This window comes from Puntigrus tetrazona, chromosome 7, assembly GCF_018831695.1.
Source record: "Puntigrus tetrazona isolate hp1 chromosome 7, ASM1883169v1, whole genome shotgun sequence".
NCBI classification, from domain to species: domain Eukaryota; kingdom Metazoa; phylum Chordata; class Actinopteri; order Cypriniformes; family Cyprinidae; genus Puntigrus; species Puntigrus tetrazona.
Genome location: NC_056705.1, coordinates 12,901,092 through 12,922,276, shown reverse-complemented (window position 1 = coordinate 12,922,276; position 21,185 = coordinate 12,901,092). Strand labels below are relative to the sequence as shown.

General features: G+C 39.1%; 2 long non-coding RNA genes and 1 pseudogene across 2 annotated transcripts; 2 read left to right on the top strand and 1 right to left on the bottom strand.

Annotated features, from left to right (window-relative positions):
- The first annotated feature begins 522 nt into the window (after positions 1–522).
- Positions 523–1,668, top strand: LOC122349737. The gene is made up of 3 exons (XR_006251487.1): positions 523–576; positions 1,298–1,400; positions 1,562–1,668. It is a non-coding gene; the product is annotated as an uncharacterized LOC122349737 (long non-coding RNA).
- Positions 1,669–1,682: 14 nt separating this feature from the next.
- On the top strand, positions 1,683–2,403 carry LOC122349736. The gene is made up of 3 exons (XR_006251486.1): positions 1,683–1,891; positions 1,987–2,117; positions 2,222–2,403. It is a non-coding gene; the product is annotated as an uncharacterized LOC122349736 (long non-coding RNA).
- Positions 2,404–17,077: 14,674 nt separating this feature from the next.
- Positions 17,078–20,740, bottom strand: LOC122347895 (annotated as a pseudogene).
- Between the last annotated feature and the right edge of the window lie 445 nt (positions 20,741–21,185).

The window sequence follows — 21,185 nt, the reverse complement described above, 5'->3', positions numbered from 1 at the left end:
AAGAAAGATCTAAGTAGGGTAACATTTGTGAATCAGCTTAAATGTTATTTCTTTTATTTTATTGGTAAGCAGATATTTATGAGGCAGAGTGCATACTTTCTCCCAAGGTGTATTCTCCACTTTAATTTTCCAGTATGGAATTACATAAGGGATTGTTGCTATCTCTTTCTGGAAGAGAGCTCAGATTTTCTAGTTATATTTTTGTTGGTCTACAGAGAAGCACACTTTCCCGATCATCGTGTCAGTTAAAGACAGAGAGTTAGCGCATGGCCAGGGGGACGTGGTACCTATAGCAACAGAAAGGATACACCAGAAGGAATGGCATTGAAAACTACAGCATATTCATTGGCAGACACAGGAATATTATATTTCCGTAAGAAATCGGAATAGTTATAAAGTCTGCCTTGTGAGTTAAAGAGGTGTCCAACTTAAAAGAGAAAGTTATTTTGCGTCGTTTCAAGCGTTAACTCTCCTTTAGAGTTAACTAAGCCACACCCCAGTTTACGTACAAAACGTCTTGATTGAACCGGACCACATGCGGACAGACGCCATTTTACCTCTGTGCGAAGTGTGGTGGTAAGTCTGATATTTTAACTTCTTAATACATATTAATGAGAGAAATCATACAAGTTAATTCAAGTATTTATCATTTTTAACCGTAGGCTTATCTTGTTCGATCAAAAATAACTTTATTAATGATTAACTATCATTACACAGCCAGCGAGCCCTAACGTGATTTTTGTGACTTACCATATCATTCCACTGTACAAGTTAAATTATGTAAAACCTTTATTATGATTCGATTCGTGTTTCGTGGCGTCTCGCATATGGCTATTGCTTTTAATTTACTGTAACGTTAGTCGTAAGCGCGTTCAGGAATATTATTTCCGATGCACATCCTCGGCTAATTCTACCACTGAAATTGATTATCATCAGACTAAAAAAAAAAAAATACAATTTTAATTCGAAGATTCCGCTTGATTCCCTTCACCGTGCTTCTGTGAGACTAGGCCTTTAAGCACAAATTATGTTAATAAAAGGCTGTCCCCGTTATGTAACGTTCTTCATGGAAGGAAGGGTTTGCAGGCTTGCACGCTACGTCCAAGTGCAGCCCAATTTTAAAAATAATAAAAAAATATATAATAAATAGAATTATTGTAAAAATAATTCCACCATGGCTGTGTAATTGTAGTAATTATTTGTAGATTAATATTTTAGGTCTCTAGTAATTGTTTGTAGACTAATATTTTAGGGCTCTGTATCCTGAAGTAAATTTCAGTTTGTTTTTCTGTTTCAGTTCTAAGCAAATTACTTTCTTTCGACTTACAAAACAGAAGTATGGTTTGGGAATTATCACCTTGTTTCTGTCACTCGGAGATCCCCAAGGGAGGAGTGGATATGTAAGTCATTATCTGTGATCAGAACTTGCACTATTGTTCTTTTGTCTTTTTTTTTTTTTTTTTTTTTTTTTTTTTTTTTTTTTTTTTATGTTTTACTAAGATGTTGTCATTTTCAAGGGAGGGTAAGTTTTGAATTTTTTTTCTGAATTTCATTTTGTCAGGGACATTTTTATGATGGCCAAAAAAACACTGGATTCTTGTCGTGGCGCCTCAAGACCGTACAAAGGGGGACAAAACCTGCAGATAAGGATGATCCAAAAACAGGAAAAGGAGGCCCTCTGCTTGACAGACAGCTGTGCTACTATGAAGATCAGCTGGATAATGACCAAAGTCTAGAGGCCATCTCTTTGATGAATCATACAAGTGAAAGTGAGGTCATCATGCAGAAGATGAGGGCAACGCTTGAATACAGACAGCGCCTTGTCCATGATCCAGAGAGGTCCACCACTGTTCTTTCAGTTTTTCCTTGATTTCTGGATACTAAAGGATTGGTATGAACTTTCTTCTTTACATATTTAAAGCGAAACAATATGCTATATATTGAATGTTCTGTGGTCATTTCTTGACATGTTTTCTTCTGCTGTAGATTCTTCAAGACTTCACGCTCCTCTTTGGGTCTGAAACTGCTTCCAGACTTTTGGAAAGGTGGCCAACAGCTTTCAAAGCAATCATCTTCCAATCTGAACAGAGAAGGCAGTGAAGCCCAGGATTCTCCAGGTAGAGTTGTACAGAAGTAACTTTACTTTTAGTAAGGCTTTGCAGTTAAAATATACCAGACTTGTTGTATTGTAAACATTTAACATGTGTTCTGTGTTTTTCAGAATGGGACAGTGACATATCTTCCTTCCTTCCTTCCTTCTACTCCTGCATCTTTTATGACCCCAGGCTTCAGGAAGAAAGAAAACCCAAAAGATCAGTATCTCTCAGGCTGTTGACCAAGATGGCGCCGCGAATGGCAGCCTCAGTGCTTAGCTCTCAAGTGCTCGTATTGTTTTTGTTAGTTTTTCCTGTTTTTGTTTATCAAACCCCATCGTTTTTACCAGGGAGGAACTGCTGAACATTCGGCAGACCACTCCACAAAACATTTCACCGGTTTTTGATTATTCCGACGCTTTGTTGAACATCGTAGTTCAGCCGCGCGAGACGGGGAAGCGGGCCGTCGCGCTTGTGAAACTCAGACAACGCGGACTCGAGCGCGCCGTTGCCCAGCTTTCACCTGGCGAACCTCCGCTCTCTACCCAACAAAATGGACAAACTTCTTCTGCTTACCCAGACTAATAGGGATTTGAATAGAACTCTGCTGCTCTGTGTTTCACGGAAACCTGGCTAAACGCTGCGATTCCAGACAACGCATTAAGTCTGCCGGGCTTTCAGCTGTTTAGAGCGGATCGCGTCGCAGAATTAACGGGGAAATCGCGCGGCGACGGAACGTGCTTTTACATCAAGGAAAGGTAGTGTACAGATGTAACTGTGTTAAAGAAGATGTGCTGCGCCGATGTAGAAGCGCTCTTCATTAACTGCAAGCCTTTCTACTCGCCGCGGGAGTTTTGCTCGTTTATTCTGGTGTGTGTTTACATCCCTCCGCAAGCGCACGTGAGCCTGGCTTTACAAAAACTCGTCGATCTGATCACAGAGACTGGGCAACAACACCCGGACTCTGTTTGAATCCTTCTCGGGGACTTTAAAAAAGCCAACCTCTCACGCGAACTGCCAAAATTCAGACAGCACGTTACCTGTCCAACCAGCTAAACCTGTACTTGGGACTGTAAAAAGATGGACTAACAAAGCAGAGTGGGATTTACAAACCTGCTTCTCTCTCACTGATTGGACTGTCTTTGAAGCTGCTGCCACAGATCTGGACGAGCTCACAGAAACGGTAACATCATATATCAGTTTCTGTGAGGACATACTGTATGCATTCCTACCAGGACTTATTTAACATACAACAATGACAAACCATGGTTCACTGCTCAACTCAGTCAGCTCCGTCAAGCCAAAGAAGATGCTCGCGGGATTGGGGACAGAGCCTTGTATAAGCAGGCCAAGTACACACTAGAGAAGGAGATCAGAGCGGCGAAGAGGAATTATTTGGAAAAGCTTCGCACTCAGTTCTCCTCTAGTGACACCGCTTCTGTGTGGAGAGGTCTGAAAGACATCACCAATTACAAGGCACCATCCCCCAGCACTGTGGCAAATCAACAACTGGCAGACGACCTGAACGAAGTTCTACTGCAGGTTTGAAAAGGAACCATTCTCACCTCCTGTAATCTCCCTCTCCCCCACACCTGCCCTTCAACTCAGCTAAGATGACGTGTGCCAGGTCTTCAGGAAGAGCAAAAGAAGGCAGGCACCAGGCCCAGACGGTGTGACTCCAGCCTGTCTGAAAACCTGTGCTGACCAACTGGCCCCCATCTTCACTCAGATCTTCAACAGATCATTGGAGCTGTGTGTAGTACCTTCATGCTTCAAACGCTCCACCATCATCCCCATCCCAAAGAAACCCAAAATTAATGGACTTAATGATTTCAGACCCGTGGCTCTGACGTCTGTGGTCATGAAATCATTTGGAAAAACTGGTTTTGGGTTATCTGAAGGACTTTACAGGACCCTTACTGGACCCCCTGCAGTTTGCCTACAGAGCAAACAGGTCAGTGGACGTACTTGGCAATAAAGTGATTCTGATTCTGATCTTGTGGTATTTCACAAAGTTGGTAACTGCACTGGTGACACTTGGTGACGAGGGCTATATACAGTATACTTCAAATTGATCAGGTAAACTCTGAAATGGATCAATTGATAAATGATCTCAAGCTAAACTTAAACTAATAGCCTGCATATACTTTTCTTCCCGGATTGTCTCCTGTTCTTTACTATGTTCAATTTATTTATATATATATTTATGATGATAAATATTGCTGTAGTTATGTCGTTATTGATCTTTTTTTTTTTTTTCCCCACCTCATTCAGGCATGCCGGTATATACAGGAACACCGTGAGATGGAAGAGAATCGTCAGCCATACATTCTTGCCTCAGGGAGCAGCAAAGAAATCATCAGCAAGTTCTTCATTGTGGTGGATAAAAAGGTCATCCCTTGTCAGGCATCTTCACTAGCCGCAATTGATGAACTCTTCCAAGGTCCATTTTGTTTTCAGCGTCAGTTATGATTTTGAATGAGGAATGTATTTGTTGGCATCATGTATGGAATCAGAGTTTGTCAAACATCTCCATGCCTTCAATGTTGTTGCACAAGAGAACAGTCTTGTACTCAAAAAAACTGAAGAGTTGTATTTCTACAAGCCATTTGATTTACAAATGTCCTATGGCAACGACAGTCTATTGTACATAGTTTTGGACTGTTATATTTAAGGCACTGACTTGATGGCTTAATGTTTTGTGGTGGAATAAAGTTTTAAAGGGAGTTAAATAGTGATGTTTATTTCAGTAAATGTATTATTTTCTGATAGTGTAATGGATAGAGACCATTAACAAGAGGAGAAAAAAAAAAGGCAACATCCTTTAGTGTTTCATTTTGTTGTACTATCAGCACCAGGATGGTGTAATCTATGACTCCGATAAGGTTGAGGAGACCGTAGTTTCCATTTTTCCATAGTGTTAGTCCAACACCGGAAGAGTGTAGAATTTTGACACTCCCAGTGTTTGCTACAAAGCTGCACTCAACTCTACAACAGTGTTGTTATTTTCATTGCTGTTAATATTTTACTCTCTCGGTGTTCATTGTAACACTGTGTTGGTGTTGTAAGAAGCAACACTTTTAAAAGTGTTGAGTTAACACTTTGTGGGTGGTTCCTGTTGTGGATTCCCCGGATTAAAGAAGACTCCGAGCATTAGGTTTTGATAGCAAAAATTCAGACTTTTCTTGATCAATATAAGCCGAGTCTGTCTAAGGTCCACACAGAACCACTCTATAGACAGCACTCCCGCTTACCACTATTCAGGGGTTTTTATATGGTCGTCACACTACCACGTCACAGTAATATATGGTGGCCTCCTGAATTACCCTTGTTAATGAGGATCACAGGTGTAAGACAACAGATGTAAAATGCCAAAAACAGATGGGTTCTAAATAGTGGGGTTCTTAGCTTATGTCTGACTGCAGTTATAATGGTAACTGAATTATATATGATTTACTTTATATTTCGATTAGCAAAAACTTCTTCATATTTCCCCCTTTGAGACGTTTACGTCTCATTTTACTCTTGAGTGACATTTCATGATTCAGTCTGTTTTATTAACGCTATCTAGTAACCAAAAATAGTCCCTATGTTACATTACAACAAGTCTAAGTCATGCCATTTCACTCAAGAAGGCGTTAGGGCCAAACCTCTTCCCTCTGTCTCTTTGGCTAGAAGGAAGTAAAAGACCATAACACCTTGATTTTACTTTAGTCAATGTACAGGGGTTGTATACTTGTTACTATGTCTATGGTTATCCTAATTATGGAACACATCTAGGTCAATAAAATAGATTAAACATAAACATAAACAAATATGAATGGGTAGGTAAGAAGGGTACCTTCTAAAGGTTAATCAGAAACATCATAAAACAGAAACATCATAAACCAAAATATAAAATATGCATAATAGTTTTTTGTCATTTCCTTATTCCTCATCAGAGCTATTGGAAGTTTCTTCTGCTAGATGCAAGTTCACGGTTGTATGGATTTGGACCGGCTATTAATTCGTTTCCAGGTGTTTTTGGTACATACTGGGCAGACTTTCTTATTTAATTCTGTTGTTGTGAAGGTGGCCCATTCATACCACTGATTGCTTTGTGCCAGTTCCCACAGAACATCTAAACCTCTACATGTTGTCATTGTCCTCTCTGTTCCGGCGGTGCTTTCCATGTAGTCCTGCTTCAACTGAGTCGCTGCTGGTTTTGGTGGAGGGCTGAAAAGTTGATGGTAGGGAAGTGAGGTTGTGCGGCAGCGAGTTGTTCTGTGCTTGACTTGTGGGGGCTGGAGTTGTGATGTTGTCTGTGGCTTGAACTTGTGACAGACATGTGCTGATCAGGCATTTGGTCAACAATATTATTGCCATTGTCTTGCTGAGCTCTCTCTGTTGCATGTTCTTTATTATTCTGTATCGTGGCTGGTCTTTGTTTGGGAACTCTTGTGCAGTGATTCAGATGGTACCAAGTACTGCTTCCCTCTACTTGAACAGCTGTTGGTGTTGCTGCTGTGACGTTATACGGCCCTTCCCTTCTTGGCTCGTTCCATTTCCTTCTGAATACTCTCAGATAGACCTGATCTCCTGGGGTGATGGGACAGCTGGTTTCCGTCTGCTCCGACAGCTCCTTTCTTTTTTCCTGCGCACAAATAGCTTTATGGATAGCCGTTAGTTCTTTCATATACGATTTTAACTCCATTTGTAGTTGTTCTAGTGGGGGTCCTTTGTATGGACCTCTGTTACATGGTGCAGGCATCATGCGTCCAGTAAGCATTTGGTGAGGTGTTAGATGTGTGTTTCGGTTAGTTTGCATGCGGTAACTCATCAGTGCAAGAGGCAAAGCATCAACCCAATTTAATTTAGTGCTTGCACATATTTTGTTAATTTTGGATTTGAGAAGACCATTTATTTTTTCAACTTGTCCCTGGGACTGAGGATGGTAAACACAGCCTAGTCTTTGTTTTATTCTCAAATTCTGTAGGACTTGTTTTATAGTTTTTTGGATAAAAGCTGATCCATTGTCCGAACTTATTTCTGAAGGAATTCCAAATCTTGGAAACACTTCTCTTGTCAAAAATTTGATTACCGTTCCTGCTCCCTCATCTGCTGATGGTACTGCTTCTACCCACCGGCTAAACCTATCGACAACCACAAGCATGTATCTCTTTCCCTGTACCCGTTTTATCATGTCTACATAATCCATAACTAAATGTTTGAAAGGACCTTCTGGTACCGGTATATGTCCTACTGGAGTCGTTATACCCTTTCTGACATTGTATTTAGCACAGACTTCACATGTAGACAAAAACTCTCCTACCATTGCATACAAGTATGGAGACCAATATCCTTGTTGTTTAATTTTCCTTATAACTTCCCCCTTTGCACAATGGTCAAAACCATGTGCATCTAGGATAAGAATATTTAAAAGTGATGTGGGTGCAATAATTTGTCCTTCGTGTGATCGCCAAATATTTTGTGAATCTTTTGTTGCTCCTTTTTGATGCCACATTGACTGTTCATATGGACCTGCTTGCTGCTGAATTCGGACTATGTCATCTAAGCTTGGCTGGGGTTCTATAATAACTTCTGGGGCTAATATAGCTACCTTGCAGCCAGAGGCCTTCTTAGCTTCTGAGTCAGCTAGGTTGTTTCCTTTAACCACAAGGTCATTTCCTTTTTTGTGTGCTTGGCATTTGACAACCGCCAGATGCTTTGGTAACATCATAGCAGAAATCAGTTGTTCTATCTGCTCGGCATGCTGAATGGGGGTTCCATCACTTCTTTTAAAACCTCTCTGTTTCCATACTGCCCCAAAGAGGTGACACACACCATGTGCATATGCGGAATCTGTGAAAATATTGGCTGTCTGTCCCTTTGCTAGTGTACATGCGGCCGTCAGAGCTTTTAATTCCGCTAGTTGTGAGGAGCAAGGTTGTGTGCAATGTTGAGATAACACTGATACGAATTCTTCTCCATCTTTCTGTATTATAGCATAACCCGAATGAATGCCTAAGTGATCTCTAAAACTGGACCCATCTACAAAGTAAGTAACTTCGGCTTCAGGGATCGGATTAGATTCAAGGTCCGGACGTAATCTGGTGAATGCTAACGAGTTTGCTACACAATCATGTGGTGTACCTTCACACTCCAAGGGAATCGATTCTGCAGGATTAATGGTATTACATCGTTTAATAGTAATGTCTGGATATGTAAGTAGTGTTGTATATGCTAAGGTACGGGCTGGTGATAAAACAAATTTCCCTTGTTCAATTAATTCAGCTGTTTTGTGATGTGTATAAATCAAAACTGGGTATCCCATAGTTATTTTAGATGCTTTTTCATACATTAGATTAACTGCTGCAAGACCTTGTTGGTAGCATGGGGGATATCCTTGAGCTACATTATCTAGTTTGGTGCTGTAATAAGCTATAGGCTGTTTTTTCCTACCGCTACATGTTTCCTGCATTAATGTGGCGGATGCGTATCCATCAACCCTGTTTGCAACATACAGGTGAAATGGTTTATTGTAGTCCGGTGTACTTAAAGCTGGTGCCTTTTGTAACTCTTTTTTAATTGATTCAAAGGCCATTAGGGCATCTGTGTGCCATGTTAAAGAGGACTTTGAGTTTTGTAGCCCCGCTTGTTTTACGAGATCTCTTAATGGTCCAGTTTTTATTGCATAATCTTCTATCCAGTCACTACTGAAACCAGTCATTCCTAGAAATGTCATCATTTGACCTACTGTTTGTGGCTGGGGTACTTTACTTATGCCTTCTAGATGTATGGGTGCAATGCTTTTTGTACCGAAGGAAATTAAACGTCCTAGATATTCTACTTCTGGTAAGCAATATTGCAGTTTGGTTTTGGATACTTTGTGACCTCCTTGAGCTAATTTCGTCAATACTTTGATGGAATCTCTATGACATTGATCTAGAGATGTTGAGCAGATGATCACATCATCCATGTACTGTAAACAGGTGCTCTCTAGCATAAGGTCTTCTAGGTCGGTCTTGAGAACCTGGTTAAATATGTGTGGTGACAATTTATAACCCATTGGGAGTCTCGCATAGGTGTATTGTTTACCTGCATACGTAAATGCAAACAGATACCTACTTTCCTCGGCTACAGGAATACTGAAAAAGGCAGAGCAGAGGTCAATTACTGTAAAGTACTTGGCTTGCGGGGGGATGTTTGTTAGCAATGTGTGAGGGTTGGGAACATCTGTTGGCCAATCTTCTGTTATAGCATTGATTGCTCTCAGATCATGTACAAGACGCCATTTGACTTTGTTTGCTTTGAGTATCGGATAGATGGGTGTGTTGCAGTAACTGTTTGTTTCTACTAACACTTTTGCTTTAACAAGTCCCTCAATTGTGGTTTTTATGCCTAATTCCGCCTCTTGACTCAATGGGTATTGTCTTTTCCGAGGAAGGCGTGCATTTGGTTTTAGCCTCACTTGTACTGGACTGGCTGACCTTACTAACCCTACGTCTGTCTCATGCTGGGACCATAGCTCAGCCGGCACCTGGTTTATTGCCCCTGCAAAAGTTCAGCCGTAGTTCTTTCTGAGTCTGGTGTTGCCATTACTTGCTCGGATTGCTTTTGTCTGATAATCACCTCCTGTGGAATGCCTAATAATGAAGTACCACATAGAATTTTTATGTAGTTTTGGTCAGTGGAATGAAAGATTAACAGATTTATTGTCGGTTCCCATTTACTTTGCGTGGCTTGTTTCATCATCTGTCCTAAATGCTTGGTTTCCCATTTTTTCCTACATATAAAGGTATATATGGTACTGAATCATTCATATCAAACCATTTATTTATGAATTCGTTTTCGGTTATTTTTAAGGCTGCTCCTTGTTCACCTATTATTATGTACTGTGAGATCATTTCAATTTTTTGTTCTTTTGTTTCTTCTTGCCATTCTTCTTCTAGAATTTTGTTTCTTGTTGGGTCATATTTCATTATGCAATGAAATCCTGTCTTGGGTATTCGTAACTCGGGGGTCTGTGCTTCAATGAATTTACCCCATTCGTTAATGATCTGCTTTACATCCTCTTCTATCTGCCCTATCCAATATACGTTTGCTTCAGCTTCGGAAATCATCATTTGAGCTCCCTGCATATCTACATACACTCCTTCAGTGGAGCACCAAATTTGCAATCCTAACTTACACAATGCATCCCTTCCTAATAGGTTAATAGGCGTTTGATCTGATATCAGAATAGGCATGGTTACACTTTTGTCTTTTGTTTGTAGACAAATTGGAGCTGTCATAGGGATTAACTGTATTTGTCCCGAGAATCCTACTGTCTTTACAAATTTTCCAGACATGGGGAGGTGTGAGGCATAATTTGATTTTACACATGTATAGACTGCTCCTGTGTCTATCATCATTGGAACTGTTTTGCCTTCTACTTCTATTTGCAATATGGGCTCTTGATTTGCATTGTTTGTTAAAACTGGTAGTAGACTCTCCCCTATAAGATTCTCTCTGGGCACCCCTAATAATTTGGATTTGGATTTCTCCATGGGCCTGCAAAATTTTGATAACGTGTCTGGTTCCCTGCCCACCTTCTAAACTCGGGGTCTGTTGTCCATGGATTGGGACAATCTCTTCTTATATGTCCTGGCTGTCCACATCTCCAGCACAGTCCTGGAGGAAGATTAACAGCTCTGTTTCCTCCTTTTGGAGGTTGCAGTTGTTTTCTTTCCCACTCAGGGGGTCCTGGCTGGGCATAGACATTAACAATGGGTGTAGGTGTCAGGGTTGTATTTGGAGGGGTCAATGTGGGCACAGCTGGGTGTGAAACGTTAATGGGAGCCATTAAACTCATTTGGTTGGACTCCTCAGTTTTCACCACTGCTTGAGTCTTTTTCTTGTTTCTAGCTGTTAGTTCCTCAAGTTGCAACTGAGTCAGCTTTCGTTGAATCTCTTTCTCTTGCTCTTTGAGCCTCAGTTCATTTTTCCTATATTGTTCAACCGCATGAGTCACATGGTCACAAAACTCTTTGTGTGATTTGGAAGTCAGACCGACTACATCCTCCAGCTTGCTTTTTACAGTTAGTGGCATGGCCTCTATTACAGAGTTTCTGAACAATGTAGACATAAGAGGGTCACCTTCTGGATTCCCTTCAGTTTCCTGTCTCCATCTTTTCAATTGTCTCTGTACATAGGTGATGGGATTTTCAGTTTCCCCCAACTGGTCTCCCCTCAATGCTTTCGGGTCGACCCTAGTGGGGTACTCAGCTCGTAGTGCCTGCCACATGTCGGGACGGTGTGCATCAAACTCAATCCCGTCCATGTTATGAGTGTCCACTGCTCCCTCAAGGCCCGCTGCCTGTAAGATTTCTTCCATCTTTATTCCTCCTATAGTTTTTGCTAGGAGTGCTTTGACATCCCCCACGGCCAAAAGTTTGCCTGCTGTCTCTTCCTCAAACACCCTAATCCATTTTCCAGCTCCCTCGTGCATGTCGGGTAACCGGGTGATCAGACACTCTACATCTTGTGTGGCCCATGGAATATATTGTGCCCTTGTCCCCTTAATTAAAATTGGAAGCTGTTTGTTCTGTGCTCTTAATCGTCCTTTATGGAGTGTCCCCCTGTTCTCATCAGATGCAAACTCTCTTAACCTCATTTCTGTATCTTTGAATTTTTGTGTTCTTCTTCTAGCCCGCATCCCTCATTGAGATCCTCATTTTCCCTTTCTGACTGAGCTTTTTGTTCATATGGTATTTTCATTTTGTCTAAGGCTGTCTGTATTTCTCCATAACAGTCTAAATAATCGCTTTCTTGTGGTTTTTTAATTTGTTTGGTTTTGGGTCTTACATCCTGTCCTGTCGGCTTCTCTTGTTCTAAATCAATTTCCCCTTCCATCCCAAGCTCGCCTAACACTTGAACTTTTCCCTTGAGTAATGGAAATTGTCCTTCAGAGTTTCCATACGGAGGGGGATCTACTAACCTCTTTTCTGTTTTCTTTATTTCTTGGTTTGCTTCTTTCAGAATTTTTCTAGCCTGTTTTAGGGTTTTTAATAAATCTTCGCCTTCTTTTTTAAATAATTTTAAAACTTCTTGCTCTTTTTGTCTTTTTTCTTCTCTCTTTTTCCGGTTCAGGAATATGCCTTTAGTTTTGTAATTTTTTACCAATGTTTCCATTTCCTCACACAATGTCACCTCAAATGTTCCCTCTTCAGGCCATTTAGTACTCAAATTTTTTGTTCTCTTTTGCCACTTTCTGCAGAGCTTATGTATCAGTTCCTTAAGCAGAGGATGCTTTGCTCCCAATGTTTCTGCCGGAGTTGTCATAACTTCGCTATGTCAACCTGTCTAAAAAATAATTTTTCCCTTCAATAGCTCTTAGAGTGAGAACTCTTAAGTATTTTATGATAAACGTCTACTGTACCCGTAAACCAAACTACAATATTCACCACTTTTATCAGCAATATATCGTATGTATCCTTAATAAGTTTGCGACTTACTATACCAGATATGTTTTATCACTGTACTATATAGTCACCAGAATCTGTTCAAGCGATATTTAACTTTAGTCAATAACTTTAACTATGCGGTATACATTTATACATTCATGAACACACACTCCCTTTATTTACAGGGCTCATACATTCATTCCAACTGTGTCCCTTTATCCTATAGGGCTCATTTATTTTAACACTTACCAGCTATGTCCCTTTATATACAGGGCTCATCCATTTAACCACTTATCATACGTCCCTTTATATATAGGGCTCATTTATATAATCCAAACAAGACAAAACTACGAAAGGTTCTTACATTCATGCTTCAGTCACACCGTACACATTCAGTTGAGCTCACACACCTAGTACCTACTTTACATAGAACAATTTCTGAACACTAAAACACAAGACAAATATTTCATAAATACTCCTCCTCAATCCAATGAAATTACCTAACAAACATGTACTCTGCCTCACTTATTACTCTTCTGCTACCCAAGCGAAGACAATCTTTTTCCCAACTTTCTACTTCACACGTGGTCCTTCAGACAGTCAGTCAACTAACACTCATTCTATCCCAACCGTAGACCTTAATTCTTTTCTCCCACTCCCTATCTCGATTTTTCAACATACCCCTTCCACAATCTATCTTTCAAATTAATAATAAACACATAAGACAAACAGAGCTAGCCCAAAATAACAAACCCCTGTGGGAATTTTCCACCTCAATTAATGTCTGGTATTGGCATGATCCAGATTTAAACAGTTTTAACCTTCTTTCCGGCTCGTTATACCTTCCTTTATTGTCACTTTATGTACTTACGGGTCCTTTATCCTTTTTGAAGTTTTCTATTGTCTTTTTTGTATTTCTTTCTGCGTTTTACTTGAGTTTGAAATGTAATTAATTTGTCCAATACCCACAAAAATTGGGAATTTTAATTGCCAAGGAGGAATTTACACTGAATTCAGGAATTTGACACCTCTCTTGGACTCACCCACAGCAGCGCTTTAATCCACCTGCAGGATTTTACCTTTTATCTACAAACTAACATATATTCTATCTGCATTCACTGTTCTCCTCAAGTCCAAACCAACAGAAAATACAGATTACTGCATGCATTTAGTGTTTTTGAAATCAAAACCCAATTTTCTTTCAATTATAAGAATCTTTTCTTCACTTGGTTCGATTATTTTTAGAAGAACATAAGGTGTCTCACCACGAGTAGGTTCTGGCGAACAACACAACCTAACTATGAAGCAAAAACTGCTTACCTTTGGCCAAGTTGTTGTGTTGTCCGTCCAAAACTCGCTCGCAGTTGTCCACCCTGTTGTCCTTTTCTATCCTGTTCGTGACGCCAATTGTTGTGGATTCCCCGGATTAAAGAAGACTCCGAGCATTAGGTTTTGATAGCAAAAATTCAGACTTTTCTTGATCAATATAAGCCGAGTCTGTCTAAGGTCCACACAGAACCACTCTATAGACAGCACTCCCGCTTACCACTATTCAGGGGTTTTTATATGGTCGTCACACTACCACGTCACAGTAATATATGGTGGCCTCCTGAATTACCCTTGTTAATGAGGATCACAGGTGTAAGACAACAGATGTAAAATGCCAAAAACAGATGGGTTCTAAATAGTGGGGTTCTTAGCTTATGTCTGACTGCAGTTATAATGGTAACTGAATTATATATGATTTACTTTATATTTCGATTAGCAAAAACTTCTTCATTCCCATATGTACACTTTGAAAGTGTTGAACACTATTGGTGTTGATTTCCGGATTTCAAAATTTACTGTGCAAAATATTCACATTCCATAAATAATATCGGTGTGGAGAAAACGCTTGTATATGAGGGGCAAGAACATCCGTTTATGAAAATGAGAAAGTTTGATAGGGATCTTTGAAACATTACAATTGCAAAGCAGTAGAAAATTCAGGCCACCAACTTTAGAGAAAATATAGTCGGGGATAATATTCCAGAGTGAAGAGGGACCTTTGAGAAACATTTTGTTGTTTAATGTAGTAAAGTCCCACTTACCCCTGTTTTGCTGGATTCATTAATACTGATTTCCTAACATAATGTGTTTTATTTTTCCAAACCAAGTTGTTTAACATGCTATCAACCCTTTTTAATGTTCCTTCCTTCCCCTGCGAAGATCTGAACTGGAGTTTTCTCATCGCGCCAACCCGACAGGTAAGCTCTTTTAAGTAATGTAATGAAACACAATTTGAATATTTTGTGTGACTGAATGTGCTAATGTGACTGCATGTGTTGTATTTTGATGCAGTTGGTGTATGTAGTTTTGTTGGTTTATTTGGGAAATGCCGATTATTTTTATTGGTGTTATGGGTTTATATGCTATATTAGAAAATAAGCTAAATTACCTTGTAATTTACAATTGTAAATTGGTTACCTTGTATGACCAATTCTGATTAGAAAAACAGAGGTGACCATGCAACCTATTGCAACAGAATTTCACAGAATACTTAACATTTCACACTTTAATCTGTGTAATACTCTCTCACATTTTACAGACTATGCTGGTTAAGGTGAAACTTGGAGATGCTGTGTTTTGTAAGATCAAGACTATTGCTGTGAAAGATGACAATGTACTGTTATGTGGAATACTGATGGAAACCCTCTGTTTTGAGAACCATTTCCATGCATTTACAGTCAGACTGCATCCAGACAGAGTTTTAAAAGTAGTGAATGTTAATGAGCTGTTCTTTTCAGGTGAAATATGGCACAACAGATTCTGTACTGCATATAGTGCCCTATTATCATTTTATGCAGATGTGATGTTTTTAAGATGTCATGTATGTGTTGAAGCCTGACAGTGTTTTAATAAATGTTTAGTTAATGAAGCAGTTTTCTTTTCTTTTTTTTCTATTAAGAAAACGATGTAAGCGCTGACTTTGTCAATATTTCACTCTCTGGTTAAAGTGCACTGTAGTTAATTTTTAACTACTTAATGAATGGGATATCTTGTAGTGTTAAATTGCAGTAACACTACTAAGTGTTGAGCAGTGTTAATTTTTACTCCAATCGCAGTTAATTTTACTCTGAAAATCGGACACTTTTAAGGGTCATTTTATCACCAAATCTGAGTGGGACCAAATACACTCGGGTCCAGTGTTGAATTTAACTCTTAAAGAGTTGTTTTAACACCAAAATCTCTTATTGATGAGGCTCTTTGCAACCATGAGTTAAACTTCTTTTGAGTTTTCGCTATTAAAGTGTCAATTGAATTTACTTCCTGTTATTTTATCTTCATTAATTAGAATTCCTAAGTATGTAACTTGATCTTTCACTGGGATGTTGCGTATAGAGCCCCCATTTTGTTGCTGTTCGTACTGCGCTACTTGCTTCGCTATCCTTGCGTATTGTATTCGTTCTGATGTTTGTCACTTGCCAGCCTGAGTATTGTTTTTGGTTCCTTCCCCCCACACTGTAAATCATCAAGCGTTATGTGTTATGATGGACAGGTAAGGACGTCACGTGTATATAGTTCCTGTTTATTTCAGTTCAGTTTGTCCGATCTCGTTATATTCAGTTTGTTTGTAGAAGATTAAAACTGTTAATGTCACATTCTCGTCAGTGCTCCTTCCTTGAAACACACCGTGACACAGGTCTATTAATGGGGAAAAAACTTTGGATGTAGTCAAGCTGTAAAAACTGTGCTCATTTATGGCTGGGACGTGGTGCTTCTGTTAATCGTGGTAATGTCACTACTGAGCAGCAACTACATGAAATTTTGATGTGATGTTTTCTGTGTTTCTATTCAATTTTTGTCATTTTTATTATGCCTACATTTAATCATGTTTGGCTCCTGTTCCAAAGATGCAGCACTGGTGATTTAACTGTGACCTTAAGCAGGGATTTCATATACGGAAAGAAAACCTTTGGAATCACCTGAATTACCAATATAAATATATAAAACTCTTTGAGCATTTCAAAATAAATATATAGTTGGCATCACAAAGGAATACATACATTTTCAGCTTTATAATCAAGTCAGTTGTACTGAAATTTGTGGAAGTGGCTAATGTCGTAATGTGTGTACAATGTATGTGTTGTCAACCGACATGGCATACACAGTTTTGATTCAATTCAACTCCAATCCAAAATTCTGTCAAGCTAACATGGGATGTGTTTTTGTGTGAAGTGTACATGAGTTATGTCATTTTGACATTTCTGAATATTTCTGTACATTCTACACTGATTGTTTGTGTCATGGATGACTGTAGTGCTGAATAAATGTATTTTCTTTTTGATTTTATTCATTTTTATTTATTTTTTTTTGCATTTGGTAATATAACACATTGAATACATGTCTTAATACAACTACAAATATCTTAATACTTAACATCGAAATAAAACGATTATAATATCATACTTATATCTACTTGCTCTATTCTTATACTTCTGTACATTTTTTTTTTTTTTTTCAGATTTTTTTTTTTTAGAATATATTATACTTACTTATGTAACTGTTACTATATCATACTTTATCTCGGATAATATTTTAAAACAATTGTCTTAACACATATTTATCTAACACAAATTCTAAATATAAATGATGCCACTTCAAGGTGCCAGGCACTTCTAGACGGGCAGGGAGTTTTCTTACTCCACGACCTGAAACAAAAACATAAATCAGTGTTATTTATCTTAATACATGACATTTGGAGCAAATATGAAAAAGAAAACAACATTTAGCAAATTCTAATCTTGGTACCATAAACCAGTCATGGAGCTGCATATCCTCCAGAAGAAGTCTCTGCTGGGGATCCGGCTGCAGACAATCACAAATCATCTGGCAGCATTCTGGTCAAAAAGTTGAGAGATGATTATGAACTTGTATGTTCCACTTTTTATATCACGTTTCTAAATAGCATACTTTCATATTTGGTCATCTTTGATGAAGATCTTACCTTTTGACAGATCAGTTTCGGACCACGTATTCTTGCTGATCTCTTGCAGGTCTTCGTCGTCTGGATAATAACCACACACCATGACGAACAGCAGGATCCCTAAAGACCAAACCGTCGCCGGCTTTGCATGGTAGCTGCCGTTGATACTGAACTCCGGTGGACAGAATATTTCTGTACCTGGAAGAAAGGGGTTTGGATATTTAATGCATTTCTACAGCTAGGTGTGTTTCCGGGAGCTAAACGACCTGCTAGCAAATCGTAAAACTTACCACTGAAGGTCACATAGTCAGTGTCCTTCATGAGCTCGCCGCATCCAAAGTCGATCAACTTAACCTCCAATGTGTCTGGGTTCACCAGGAGGTTTTCCAGTTTTATGTCTCTATGGAAGACCCCATGCTCAAGCAGCAAATGTTAGCGGCCTGAAGGACCTGCCACATAAAATGTTGTGCTTGCCCCTCTCTGAGCCTTTGACGGACCTTCACGAAACTAAACAGGCTCATGCTAGGCATGGGTCGCTCCAAGACCATGACATAGTAGTCCGGTTGTCCTGCCAATCCAGGAGTTTGATTATGTATGGAACGCTGGGGTCCTCATTGGCCAAGAGTGTAAGGCCAATCTCCAAGGGGAGGCGACTGGGATGGCCAGGCTAAAAGAAAGCATGATGTTTAGTTGAAGGTGGTTTCTTAGATTTCACATGATATAAGACGCTAGAAACCGAAAACAACGACTGAGAAGCAACATTATAGAGAGCACAAGCTATTCACAATTCTGATATATGGCATATCTGGAGTCTTTTCGGCAATCTTCACAGCCACCTGTTCAAACAAAGCTAGAACAGTCAATTATCTGGTGCACAGAGATCATTCCAGTCACCAATACCAAACAAGTATGGAAGGTTTCATAGGTAAAAAAGAAAAAAATCAAACCTTAAGGCCATCCGTGCAGCGAGTCGCTGCATACACACAGCCACCGCCTCCTTTACCCAGCTGGGGCCCAAATTCGTATTGCCAGAATACGTGATCTATTTATAAGACAAACAAATGCAGTTAGCAAAAATACGCATTCTATCATTTCTACTAATATTCATATATTTAATATTCGTACTGTCGTCTTGCTCCTCCACTTCATTGTCTTCAGTGCAATTATCCTGCAGACAAATCTGATCTAAAGAGGGGAACACGAGTAATATGAATAAAATATTGCACACTCAAATTACAGTATACCTTTTAATTACATTACATGAATGTGTTTCTGAATCAAGATTTTTACTGTCAGGCTTGGCAATGAGGCCTACTAAATCCCTTCACCGGGAAGTGAGAATGGGGTTATAATGTCAGTAAACTTACCCTTGGCCAGCTCTTCCACTTTGTCCTCTTCATTCAAACTAGCTGGAATGTTGACATCCAGTTGTTGGGGGACGTCCGGCTCCAGCAGTTTCTCTATAGCAGGGAGGACTTCAGAGACTGGAGGGTCTTGATGATCATGGATCTCGACAACAACACATCCCTGTTGTAGAGAAGTCTGACCTACAGATGGAATATTAATCACGAAGTGGAAAAAATGCTCAGTAACAATTATGGACGATTTAGACAGTGCTATCTTAAGTATGTGAACAAGTGATTTTTTTTTCAATTGTACACAAAAACATCAAAACATTCCCTAATTAAAGAATCTCCTTGAATCAAAACTTCAATCATCGTCTGTGATTTTACCATCATTAAGTCTCCGATACAATGCCGCCTCCTTCTGGCAGACTTCCTCAGCCTTGGCCAGGTTGTATTTCCCAGCTTTTCGGCGGAAAAAGTGAAGAAGGCGACATCCCCAGAACTTTGGTCTCCCTGCCTCTTCTCTCCCTATCTCATCGGCAGCAGCACCAGGCGTCTCATCGTGAGGATGAGGATGGCGTTCCGGCCTGACGGGGAGTATTTGAGCAGCACACAGGGTCGGGTTCGTGTGCACGCTCCCCTTTAAACGCTTTCTTTAGTTTTGAAAACAGTCCCATTACAACAGGTTGTTTTTTTCCACTCAGCGAAACACTACACTAAAACTTCAACCAACAAAATGAGTTCTAAAATTCGAATCCTTTAAATAGTAGGGCGACACGTTCTAAAAGTTCGGTGACGTCACTGAAGTCACGCGCTGATTTTTTTCTTTTTTTTTTTAAATAATAAATATATAATATTATATAATAATAATAAATATAATATAATAATAAAATAATACCACTACTAACAAAAGAATATACATTCAGATTTGCCTGGGTTAACAAAAAAAAAAAAAAAAAAAAAAAAAAAAACCCATAAAACAATGAGTGTACATCTTAAGACACAAAGGATGAATACAGTTTTATACACAGATTATAGTTTCCATATATTTGTCCAAATAAATTTTAACTGAGGTTTAGAGCCAGTAAACTTTTGTTTATGAATATGAAATTTAGCTAACAGAAACCACAAATGAATTCTCTAATATTTCCCTGTATTTTCTTTTGAGTAGTCATATGTTCCAAAGAAAGCATCTCTTAAACAAAAATAAAAGTCACTCACAAAATAAGATTGGATGAATGCTAAAAAATGTGATGAAAATGTTTCTGTGTAGGTGCACAGCCAAAACAAACGAATGAAGTCTTCTTCAGATGAATCACAAAAACTGCGCTTCACTTCAATATCGGACTTATATTTCTTAAGAAAGATCTAAGTAGGGTAACATTTGTGAATCAGCTTAAATGTTATTTCCTTTATTTTATTGGTAAGCAGATATTTATGAGGCAGAGTGCATACTTTCTCCCAAGGTGTATTCTCCACTTTAATTTTCCAGTATGGAATTACATAAGGGATTGTTGCTATCTCTTTCTGGAAGAGAGCTCAGATTTTCTAGTTATATTTTTGTTGGTCTACAGAGAAGCACACTTTCCCGATCATCGTGTCAGTTAAAGACAGAGAGTTAGCGCATGGCCAGGGGGACGTGGTACCTATAGCAACAGAAAGGATACACCAGAAGGAATGGCATTGAAAACTACAGCATATTCATTGGCAGACACAGGAATATTATATTTCCGTAAGAAATCGGAATAGTTATAAAGTCTGCCTTGTGAGTTAAAGAGGTGTCCAACTTAAAAGAGAAAGTTATTTTGCGTCGTTTCAAGCGTTAACTCTCCTTTAGAGTTAACTAAGCCACACCCCAGTTTACGTACAAAACGTCTTGATTGAACCGGACCACATGCGGACAGACGCCATTTTACCTCTGTGCGGTGTGTGGTGGTAAGTCTGATATTTTAACTTCTTAATACATATTAATGAGAGAAATCATACAAGTTAATTCAAGTATTTATCATTTTTTTAACCGTAGGCTTATCTTGTTCGATCAAAAATAACTTTATTAATGATTAACTATCATTACACAGCCAGCGAGCCTAACGTGATTTTTGTGACTTACCATATCATTCCACTGTACAAGTTAAATTATGTAAAACCTTTATTATGATTCGATTCGTGTTTCGTGGCGTCTCGCATATGGCTATTGCTTTTAATTTACTGTAACGTTAGTCGTAAGCGCGTTCAGGAATATTATTTCCGATGCACATCCTCGGCTAATTCTACCACTGAAATTGATTATCATCAGACTAAAAAAAAAAAAAAATACAATTTTAATTCGAAGATTCCGCTTGATTCCCTTCACTGT